Source organism: Papio anubis, chromosome 20, assembly GCF_008728515.1.
Source record: "Papio anubis isolate 15944 chromosome 20, Panubis1.0, whole genome shotgun sequence".
Lineage (NCBI taxonomy): Eukaryota > Metazoa > Chordata > Mammalia > Primates > Cercopithecidae > Papio > Papio anubis.
This window is the reverse complement of record NC_044995.1, coordinates 35412485-35424484: the sequence shown is the minus strand read 5'-3', so window position 1 is coordinate 35424484 and position 12000 is coordinate 35412485. Positions and strand designations below refer to the sequence as shown.

The 12000-nt window shown below is 50.9% G+C and overlaps 1 protein-coding gene across 1 annotated transcript in view; it reads left to right on the top strand.

The window, feature by feature from the left end:
- The first annotated feature begins 1259 nt into the window (after window positions 1–1259).
- The window catches only part of NWD1 (NACHT and WD repeat domain containing 1), an 87971-nt gene continuing 77230 nt past the window's right edge, over window positions 1260–12000 (top strand). The window contains exons 1-3 of the mRNA XM_031659789.1: window positions 1260–2158; window positions 3285–3508; window positions 6331–6428. The gene's annotated coding sequence lies outside the window, so the exon portion shown is untranslated. The remainder of the gene's footprint in view (window positions 2159–3284; window positions 3509–6330; window positions 6429–12000) is intronic.

Genomic DNA, 12000 nt, shown 5'->3' with positions numbered 1-12000 from the left:
CTCTGTCATCCAGGCTGGAGTGCAGTGGTGCAATCTCTGCTCACTGCAACTTCTGCCTCCCAGGTTTAAGTGATCCTCCTGCCTCAGCCTCCCAAGTAGCTGGGATTACAGGTGCCTGCCACCATGCCCGGCTAATTTTTGGTTTTAGCAGAGACGGGGTCTCACCATATTGGCCAGGCTGGTCTCAAACTCCTGACCTCAGGTTATTCGCCCACCTCTACCTCCCACAGTGCTGGGATTACAGGCGTGAGCCGCCATGCCTGACCAAGCATCTGAAACTTCTATCCCGGAAAATATAGTAACATTATTAAACAGAGTAACATTATTATTAAATATAGTAGCTTTATTATTTCTGTCAGTAGAGCAGTGATTCTCAAGGTGGGGCAGTGAGGGAGGGGTTGACTCTGTTCCCTAGGGGACACTCGGCAATGACGGAAAACACTTGCGGTTGTCGTGATTGGAGCATGTGCGTGCTACTTGCGTCTTGTGGGTGGAGGCCAGGGATGCTGCTCAACGCCGCACATTGCATAGGACAGGTCCCCAAACAAAGGATAGTCTGGTCCCAAATGTCGGCAGGAAAGCCTGGTCTAGAGACAGGTTTCCTTAACGCTCACTGAAACCTTGATCTTGGAGGCCGATCCCAACTCTACCACTTGTTGAGTGAAACTGGCAGGACTGATTTTTTGTTTGTTTGTTTTTGTTTCTGAGATGGAGTCTTGCTCTGCTGCCCAGGCTGGAGTGCAGTGGTGCGCTTTCAGCTCACTGAAACCTCTACCTACTGGGTTCAAATTCTTGTGCCTCAGCCTCCCAAGTAGCTGGGATTACAGGTGTGAGTCACCACACCCAGCTAATTTTTGTATTTTTAGTAGAGATGGGGTCTCACCATGTTGTCCAGGCTGGTGTCGAACTCCTGACCTCAGGTGATCCACCTGCCTTGGCCTCCCAAAGTGCTGGGGTTACAGGCGTGAGCCACTGTGCCCGGCCTTGGAGTTTTTTTGTTTGTTGGTTTGTTTGTTTTTGAGACAGAGTCTCACTCTGTTGCCCAGGCTGGAGTGCAGTGGCGGGATCTCGGCTCATTGCAATGCCCGACTCCTGGGTTCAAACAATTCTTATAGCTCAGCCTCCCAAGTAGCTGGGATTACAGGCATGCGTCACCACGCCCAGCTAACTTTTGTATTCTTAGTAGAGATAGGGGTCTCACCATATTGGCCAGTCTGGTCTTGAATGCCTGACTTCAGGTGATCCACCCTCCTCAGCCTCCCAAAGTGCTGGGATTACAGGTGTGAGCCACCGTGCCCGGCCTTGGAGTTTTAATGGTAATTAATCACGGCTAACATCTCACAGGCCCTCCCTGTGATGTAGGCGTGGTGTTAGTCTCACTCTCTGTATAAATGCATTTCACTGTCTCACCAACCCAGGAGGTTAGTGAGAAAATTCAGGTGCACAGTGGTGAAGCGTCACAGGCAAGGGACTTCACCTTTCCGCATCTTGTTTTCTTCATCCGTGAAACAGGATCATAATGCCCATCTCTTGGGGTAATAACGTGGACGGCTAATGCCAAATGCCAACCAACTGGCAACTTCTAGACTGTGAGCAAATGGCATCTTTTACGAGAAGCCATATCAACCTGGCACACAATGGTTAACCACCAAGTCTGGGCTGAATGCCCGGCTAAGCTGGGGCCTGAGTGCAAACAATTTCTTTCATTATCCCAGTTGCTGGGAGAATTGGGCAAGGAGAGACACATAAAATACGTAAGACAAAAGTTACTAGGATAGCTAGGGGCTTGTCTTCCGGGTGGCGCCGAGGCCAGGAAACTCCTCTCTAACCTATTTCCCCAGAGGAGTCTATATTGGCCCTTCCGCTACCAGCAAGGGCAAAAGAGAGGCTGGAGCCCCCAGGACAGCCAGAACGCTAACACTGCAAAGGGCCTCTGTCCTTACTGGGGAAGCCCAATCTTGCTTAGCTGTCTTCTTCAGCAACAAACAGAAGTCAAGAAAGAGAAACAGTTGTGGAGGAACCTGTTGTGATGATAATTTACTGAGCACCTACTATGTGCCAGGCACGCCAACCTTACCAGACAAGATCCTTGGGCTCGTGGAATTCACTTTCTCATGGGAGAGACAAACAATAACACGTAGAAACATATCAGCTGGTGGTGAGTACTGTGCAGAAAATTAAAATAGGGCGATGGCATTGGGAGTGACTTAAGGGGTCACTACGCAATGGGATGGTCAGAGACAGCCTCTCAGGAGGAGGTAGCATTGAAGCTAAAATGTGAACGACATGAACAGATGCAGCATAGAACATTAAGGTACAGGACGTGCAAAGGCCCTGAGGTTGAAATAAGCTAAATGCATTAGACTAAGGGTTCTCAAGTAAGGGAATTCTGCCCCCTAGGAGACAATGCAATGTCTAGGAAGACTTTTTTTTTTTTTTTTTTTTTGAGATGAAGTCTTGCTCTGTTGCCCAGGCTGGAGTGCAGTGGCACAATCTCGGCTCACTGCAAGCTCCACCTCCCAGGTTCATGCCATTCTTCTGCCTCAGCCTCCCGAGTAGCTGGGACTACAGGCATCCGCCACACACCCTGCTAATTTTTTGTATTTTTAGTAGAGATGGATTTCACCATGTTAGCCAGGATGGTCTCGATCTCCTGACCTTGTGATCTGCCTGCCTCGGCCTCCCAAAGTGCTGGGATTACAGGCATGAGCCACTGCGCCTGGCCGAGACTTTTTTTTTTTTGAGATGGAGTCTCAGTCTCGCTCTGTCGCCCAGGTTGGAGTGCAGTGGCATGATCTTGGCTCACTGCAACCTCCGCTTCCCGGGTTCAAGTGATTCTCCTGCCTCAGGCTTCCAAGTAGCTGGGATTACAGGTACATGCCACCATGCCAGCTAATTTTTGTATTTTTAGTAGAGATGGGGTTTCACCATGTTGGCCAGGCTGGTCTTGAACTCCTGGCCTCAAGCAATCTGCCTGCCTTGGCCCCTCAAAGTGCTGGGATTAGAGGCGTGAGCCACCACATTCAGCCTAGGGATGCTTTTTAATTGTCAAGACTTTGGTGGTAGTGGTGGCGGGGGTGGGGGGTGTGCTGTTGAAATCTAGTGGGTGGGGGCCGGAAATGTTTTGCAACATCCTAAAATGCATGGGACAATTGCCACCACAGAGGATGATCTGGCCTCAAATGTCTGTCATACTGAGATAGAGGAAGCCTGGGATAGAGAGTAGGAAAAAGCCTAGAGGTGAAAGTCAAGGTTAAAGCCTCTGATCCTCCTGCGGACATCAGGAGGCAGTAACCGAGGGAGTGTGGCCATGCCCTGAAGTGAATTCAGGTCCAAGGAGCCTGCTGTGACCCAGGAAAAACGAGAGAAGGACCAGAAATTGTGGTGGAGGCCAATTCAAGGTCAGAAGACTGGGGAGGAGGTGCTAAGAGAGGTCTGGAGAGATGCTGGGACCGAGAACTGGAGCCTCAGTGAGATCAGCAGGCTGCAGCTCAACTGTGGTATCCGGGTGAGTTGTGGGAAGGTGGCTGGGTGGCTGGACTGGGTTTATGGGGGCAGGGTCCCTGGAGGAGAGGGAGTAGACCAGCACTCGCTCCCTGACTCTGCCCTTCTAGCTGGTGAGAACTTTCTCACTCTAAGCTGCAGTTTTCTCATCTGTCAAATGGTGACACTCAACTCTACTTACCGGGCCTTTACTGTTGAGAAAATAATTAACTCTGGCCGCACGTGGTGGCTCATGCCTCTAATCCCAGCACTTTGGGAGGCTGAGGCAGGAGGATGGCTTGAGGCCAAGAGTTCAAGACCAGCCTGGGCAACATAGTGAGACCCCTGTCTCTACAAAAAATAAAAAACTTAAGCCTAGCATGGTGGCACATGCCTACAGTTCCAGCTACTTGAGAGGCTGAGGCAGGAGGATGGCTTGAATCCTGGAGTTCAAGGCTGTAGTGAGCTATGATCATGTCGCTGCACTCTAATCTGGGCAACAGAGTGAGACCCTGTCTCTTAAAAAAAAAAAAAAAGCAAACTTAAAAAACTAGCTGGGCATGGTGGTGTGTGGCTATCTAGCTGGGCATGGTGGTGTGTGCCTATCTAGCTGGGCATGGTGTTGTGTGCCTGTAGTTCCAGCTACTCAGGAGGCTGAGGTGGGAGGATCACTTGAGGACAGGAGATGGAGGCTGCAATGAGCCACAATAGTACCACTGCACTCCAGCCTGGGCGACAAAGCAAGACCCTGACTCTTTTTTTTTTTTCTTTGAGACGGAGTTTCGCTCTTGTTGCCCAGGCTGGAGTGCAATGGCACGATCTCAGCTCACCACAACCTCCGCCTCCTGGGTTCAAGCAATTCTCCTGCCTCAGCCTCCCCGGCATGCACCATCACGCCCAGCTAATTTTGTATTTTTAGTAGAGACGGGGTTTCTCCATGTTGGCCAGGCTGGTCTCAAACTCCCGACCTCAGGCGATCTGCCTGCCTCAGCATACCGAAGTGCTGGGATTACAGATGTGAGTCACTGTGCCTGGCTGACCCTGACTCTTAAAAAAGAAAAAAAAAAAAAAAAAAGAATTAACTCAGCAGGCCTGAGTTGTCCACACGCCACACGTTAAAGGTGTAGCTCTTGACCTGCTCCTGGGAAGTGACCTCTAAGCCCTTGGAAAGCGATAAGAGTGTCTTTGTTTACCTGGAGAGCCTTGGCTCACACTGGATACTAACAACACGACTTAGAGAGGGAGCTTTGAGTCATGCGATATCGGTTGACCCCTGGAGGGGCTGGGGATTAAAGTCAGCCATGCAGGTGATCAGTGATTTCTACATGACCAACCCCCAATAAAAACCCCAGACACCAAGGCTCAGGAGCGCTTTCCTAGTTGGTGCCAAACTATGCATGTTGTCACATGTCACTGCTGGGAGATTTAAGTGCTGGCCACACAACATCACTGGGAGGGGACAACTGAAATCTCACACCTGGTCTCTCCTGGGCCCTGCCCTGGATGCCTCTTCCTGTGCCTGATCTTATTTAATTTTTGAGGCAGAGTCTCGCTCTGTTGCCCAGGCTGGAGTACAGTGGCATAATTATGGCTCACTGCAGCCGCAACCCCCTGGGTTCAAGTGATTCTCTCATCTCAGCCTCCCAAGTAGCTAGGACCACAGACATGAATCACCATGCCCAGCTGATTTTTTTTTTTGAGATAGGGTCTCGCTCCTTTTCCCAGGCTGGAGTACAGTGTTGCGATCTTGGCTTACTGCAACCTCTGCCTCCCAGGCTCAAGTGATCCTCTCACCTCAGCCTTGTGAATAGCTGGGACTACAGGTATGCACCACCACATCTGGCTAATTTTTAAATTTTTTTGTAGAGATGGGGTTTCATCATGTTGCCCAGACTGGTCTTGAACCCTTGGACTCCCAGAGTGCTGGGATTACAGGCGTGAACCACCACGTCTGGCCCTGGATAATTTTTTATTTTGTAGAGACGCTGTCTCCCTTGTTGCCCGGGCTGGTCTTGAACTCCTGGGCTCAAGCAATCCCCCATCTCAGCCTCTCAAAGTGCTGAGATTATAGGCATGAGCCACTGTGCCTGGCCCCTTGGCTGATTTTAATTTATATCCATTCATCATAACCTATGAGTACCTATTTTACAGCTTTTTCTGTTTTGTTTTGTTTTGTTTTGTTTTGTTTTGTTTTGTGTTGAGATGGAATGTCACTCTGTTGCCGAGACTGGGTGTGGTGTGATCTCAGCTCACTGCAACCTCCGCCTCCCGGGTTCAAGGGATTCTCATGTCTCAGCCCCCCAAGTAGCTGGGATTACAGACATGCACCGTCATGCCCGGCTAATTTTTGTATTTTTAGTAGAGACAGGGTTTCACCATGTTGGCCGGGCTGGTCTCCAACTCCTGACCTCAAGTGATTAGCCCTCCTTGGCCTCCTAAAGTGCTGGGATTACAGACGTGAGCCACCTTGCCTGGGATATAACACTATTTTTAAATTCTCTGAGTCCTAAGGAATCGTGGAACTTGAGGGTGCTCTTGGGGATCCCTCAATGGCAGAGTCTGTCCTGGGTGGACAAGGCAGGGAAGGGAAGTCGAGGCAGAGAGGATAGTAAGAGCAAAGATACAAAGGTTTGAAAATACAGTTGACTCAGTAGAATCAATATCACTGTTTTGTTGAGGGCTCACTACATGCTAGGCATTTTACAGACCTATCTCCCAACTGCCTTGTTGATGTTTTGTTCAAGGTGGATATTTTTGGCATTAATTTTGATCTGCTAACACAATGCGCTACCTCATGTATTGCTGCAGAGATGAGCGCCCTGAATGGCTCTTATTTTCATTTCACAGACTATGCGGCTGAGGCCCTGGGAGGGAGGCCACTTGTGTAAGTCCTCCAGGAGGGCGATGGAGGAGCCGGCATTCAAACCAGACTCATGGATGTCAAGGTACACGCGTGTTCTCTCTGCCTCCAGCGGTGGTTTGCTACTGCTGCGAAGAGGTGGGGCAGGATTCAGGTCGCCAGGGCATTTCCTTTTTTTTTTTTGAGACGGAGTCTCGCTCTGTCGCCCAGGCTGGAGTACAGTGGCCGGATCTCAGCTCACTGCAAGCTCTGCCTCCCGAGTTTACGCCATTCTCCTGCCTCAGCCTCCCGAGTAGCTGGGACTACAGGCGCCCGCCACCTCGCCCGGCTAGTTTTTTGTATTTTTTAGTAGAGACGGGGTTTCACCGTGTTAGCCAGGATGGTCTCGATCTCCTGACCTCGTGATCCGCCCGTCTCGGCCTCCCAAAGTGCTGGGATTACAGGCTTGAGCCACCGCGCCCGGCCGCGAGGGCATTTTCAATAATGTCAGATCATGGCTGGGCGGGGGGCTCACGCTTGTAATATCAACACTTTGGGAGGCTCGGGTGGGAGGATCCCTTATTGCCAGGAGCCTGCCAAGTTCCAGCCTTGAACTCAACCCGGTGAGACCCCATCTCTACCAAAAAAAAAATTTTTTTTGAGATGAAGTTTCACCTCTGTTGCCCAGGCTGGAGTGTAATGGTGCGATCTCGGCTCACTGCAACCCTGCCTCCCAGGTTCAAGTCATTCTCCTGCCTCAGCCTCCCAAGTAGCTGGGACTACAGGTGTGTGCCATCACGCCCAGCTAATTTTTTGTATTTTTGGTAGAGACGGGGTTTCACCATGTTGGCCAGGCTGGTCTGGAACTCCTGACCTCAGGTGATCCACCCACCTCGGCCTTCCAAAGTGCTGGGATTACAGGCGTGAGCCACTGTGCCTGGCCAAAAATTTTTATTTTTATTTATTTTTATTTTTTGAGATGGAGTCTCACTCTGTCGCCCAGGATGGAGTGCAGTGGTATGATCTTGGCTCACTGCAACCTCTCTGCCTCCCAGGTTCAAGCGATTCCCATGCCTCAGCCTCTCAAATAGCTGGGACTACAGGTGTGCACCATCATGTCCAGCTAATTTTTGTAGTTTTAGTAGAGACAAGGTTTTACCATGTTGGCCAGGCTGATCCTGGACTCCTGAGCTCAAATGATTCGCCCATCTTGGACTCCCAAAGTGCTGGGATTATAGGCATGAGCCACTGTGCCCAGACTCTAGACAAAATTTAAAAAAAAATTAATCAGACATGGCCGGGTGCAGTGGCTCACACCTGTAATCCCAGCACTTTGGGAGGCCAAGGCGGGCAGATCACGAGGTCAGGAGATTGAGACCATCCTGGCTAACACGGTGAAACCCTGTTTCTACTAAAAATGTAAAAAATTAGCTGGGCGTGGTGGTGGGCACCTGTGGTCCCAGCTACTCGAGAGGCTGAGGCAGGAGAATGGCGTGAACCCGGGAGGCGGAGATCGCGCCACTGAACTCCAGCCTGGGTGACAGAGTGAGACTCCGTCTCAAAAAAAAAAATTAACCAGACGTGATGGTGCACACCTGTAGTCCCAGCTACTTGGGAGGCTGAGATGGGAGGATCACTCGAGCCCAGGAGATGGAGACTGCAGTGAGTTATGATCGCACCACTGCACTCCAGCCTGGGTGGCAGAGCAAGACCCTGTATCACATAACAACAAACTTCCTGCAGGCAAAGATAACTAGCTAGAGTTTATTTATTTATTTAATCATATTGTTCATTTATTTATTTATTTATTTATTTTTGAGATGGAGTCTCCCTCTGTCACTCAGGCTGGAATGCAGTGGCACGATTTTGGCTCACTTCAACCTCTGCCTCCCAGGTTCAAGCGATGCCCCTGCCTCAGCCTCCCGAGTAGCTGGGACTACAGGGGCGCACCACCACTCTTGGTTAATTTCTGTATTTTTAGTAGAGACGGGTTTCACCATGTTGGACAGGCTGGTCTTGAACTCATGACCTCAAGTGATCCATCTACCTTGGCCTCCCAAAGCAGTGGGATTACAGGCACGTATCATAGCTCACAGCAGCTTTGAACTCTTGGGCTCATGCAATCCTCCAATCTCAGCCTCCCTAGTAGCTGGGACAACAGGCCACACTACTATGCCATGGCTACATTGTTTTTTGTTTTTTTTGAGACAGAGTTTCATTTTCATTGCCCAGGCTGGAGTGCAGTGGCAGGATCTCGGCTCACTGCAGCCTCCACCCCCTTGGTTCAAGTGATTCTCCTGCCTCAGCCTCCCGAATAGCCAGGATTATAGGCATGCACCACCACACCCGGCTAATTTTGTAGTTTTGGAAGAGATGGGATTTCTTCATGTTGGTCAGGCTTGTCTCAAACTCCCGACCTCAGGTGATCCGCCTGCCTCGGCCTCCCAAAGTGTTGAGATTACAGGCGTGAGACACCACTGCTCCTGGCCCATGTCTATATTTTTAAAAAGCTTTTTTTTTTTTTTTTTTTTGCAGAGATGAGGTCTCACTGTGTTGCCCAGGTGGGTTTTGAACTCCTGGCTCAAGTGATCCTCCCACCCTGGCCTCTTGAATAGCTGGGATTACTGGAACAAGCCACCGTGCCCAGCTGCTAGAGTTGATTTAAAACTGTTTTCTTTCTTTTTTTCTTTTTTCTTTTGAGATAGTGTCTTGCTCTGTCAACAGGCTGGAGTGCAGTGGCGCGATCTCAGTTCACTGCAACCTCCACCTCCTGAGTTCAAGTGTTTCTCCTGTCTCAGCCTCCCAAGTAGCTAGGACTACAGGCCTGTGCCATCATGCCCGGCTAATTTTTGTATTTTTCGTAGAGACGGGGCTTCACCATGTTGGCCAGGCTGGTTTGAACTCCTGACCTCAAGTGATCCATCTGCCTCGGCCTCCCAAAGTGCTGGGATTATAGGCATGAGCCACTGCACCTGGCCTAAAACTGGTTTCTCAGTTTTTTAACTACTGCTGACAACTGGGGATGGATCATTCTTTGTGGGGGCTTCCTGGGCATTGTAAGATGTTGAGCAGCATCCCTGGTCTCTACTCACACGATGCCAGTATCATCCCCCAGTCGTGGCAACTGAAAAGGTCTCCAGACATTGCAAGTGTCCCCTGGGGGCTGAATGGTCCCCAAGTGAGAACAGCTAGTTGAAATAGTATGTGCAGTGCCTGGACGTGGAAGGACTTTGCCTCGTGGGAGGGGGTGGTAAGGGCAGGATGGAGTGAGACTTTCGTCAAGCGTTTGTCTTTCTTGTCTGGGCTGTGGGGCTGGGCATGGCTCCCAGCATCTCCTCCGTACACCTGGGTTCAGGCTCAATTTACATGGGCAGGCCCCAGGGGACCCAGGTGTTCAAGAGGTTGGCTGGTGCCCGGGCCCAACTCCCAGCACTGGGAAACCACAGTTGCTGTGGCGACCACTGAGCTCTGAGGACGAGGAGCTGGGAAGAGGACTCCCGTGCCTAGAGGAGCCAATATCCAGAGGTCTTGGCAGGGAGGCCACTGTCTAATATCCCTCCATGAGTGTTTACAGACCAAGGAAAGCAGTGGAGAGGAGCTGGTTCAGCTCCCCAGAGGCGCTGGAGGTGGTGGGAGCTGCAGGTCACTGGGGGAGCCTCGGAAGGTGAAACTGACTCCCTGTTCCTGATGGCCCTGCCCGGCTGGCCTCCCAGGAAGGCTGCCTGGCTGCTGGCGTGAGGTCTCTGAGCCCCGGGCCCTTTCCAGGGGAAGGATCATCTCAGTGGGTGGGCAGCAATGAGCGTGGGCCCCCTCAGCCCGAGTACCCGCCGGCAGCTTCTGCAGGGTGAAGCCGGCCCCCTCCCACCACCTCCACCCACCGGTGTGACCATCTTCATCAGTTCCACGGTCTCAGGTAAGGTGTAGTGTATGGATGGGGGCTCAGAGGCAGGTGGGCACTCTCAGGCAGTGTCAGGGCGATGGGCACAGCTCATGGAGTCCTTTAAGAGACCTAGACGTGAACCAATACCGTGTTTCACGCCTGTAATCCCAGCACTTTGGGAGGCTGAGGCAGGTGGATCACCTGAGCTCAGGAGTTGAAGACCAACCTGGGCAGCATGGTGAAAACCTGTCTCTACTAAAAATACAAAAGATTAGCCAGGCATGGTGGTGGGTGCCTGTAATCCCAGCTACTCGGGAGGCTGAGGCAGGAGAATCCCTTGAATCTGGGAGGTTTCAGTGAGCCGAGATTGTGCCATGGCGCTCCAGCCTGGACAACAGAGCAAAATTCTGTCTCAAAAAACAAAATAAACAAACCAGGAGATGTTAGATAATAGCATGCTGCTACACAGCACTGCCCAACTCCACATTCAGTGAAGTCACTTGGCAACTTGATATTAACCAAGGTGGAGTATTTAAACCACGGAAATTGGCAGAAAATACAAATCGGATTTAAAAACATTTGTTTTGGAGAACATAGTATTATGGAACATTTGCCGGGTCATTGTTCTTTTTTTTTTTTTTTTTTGAGATGGAGTCTCACTCTGTCGCCCAGGCTGGAGTGCAGTGGTGTGATCTGGACTCACTACAACCTCCGCCTCCTGGGTTCAAGGGATTCTCCTGCCTCAGCCTCCCGAGCAGCTGAGATCAAGGCCATCTGCCACCATGCCCAACTAATTTTTGTATTTTTCGTAGAGATGGGGTTTCACCATGTTGACCAGGCTGGTGTTGGAACTCCGACCCCGTGGTCATCTGCTCCCTCGCCTCCCAAAGTGCTGGGATTACAGGTGTGAGCCACCGTGCCTGGCCACACCACTCTATGTATATGTGCTCTCAGAGATTACATCCTGGTTGGGGGAACGGACAAATAAATTAAGTAATTGCAGGCTCGCACGGTGATTCCGGTGATTCACGCCTGTAATCCCAGCACTTTGGGAGGCCGGAAAGGGCGGGGATCGCCAGGTCAGGAGATCGAGACCATCCTAGCTAACACGGTGAAACCCCGCCTCTACTAAATACAAAAATTACTGGCATGGTGGCGGTCGCAGAAGTCCCAGCTACTTGGGAGGCTGGGAGGCAAGAGAATGGCTATGCGTGGAACCCGGGAGGCTGAGCTTGTGAAAAGCCAAGATCGCCACTGCACCCAGCCTGGGCGACAGAGCGCAGAATCCATACCCTCAAAAAAAAAAAAAAAAAAAAGAAAAACAATTCAGTAATTGCAGCTTGAGGGCTGGGTGCAGCGGTTCATGCCTGCAATCCCAGCACGTTGGGAGGCCGAGGTTGGAGACTTGGGAAACCTCTATAATGTGAATGCAGCTCAGGTAGTGACTTATGTGGGAGCCTCCTGGACCCTCTGTTTGCTCCTCGAGAAGCCAGACTGAGAACCCTACTTGATAGAGTTGCTGTGAGTGGCGTATGATGTTGCAACTAACATTTATGACCAATGTACTGTGTGTTAGACTTAAAAACTGGCAGAATCTTGCCACCCTGTGTGACCGGACCCTGCTCACCTCCCCAACCTTATCCTCAAGGTATGTCAGCCTCCTTTTGTCTACTTGTTGTATCATAATTCAGAAACCCATAGATCTCGGAATCCACGGGGCCATGGGACTAATATCAGGACTATCACTCTCACTGTTCCCTCTTCTCCTTCTTACTCTGATCCTTTGGGTCTCAGTGCC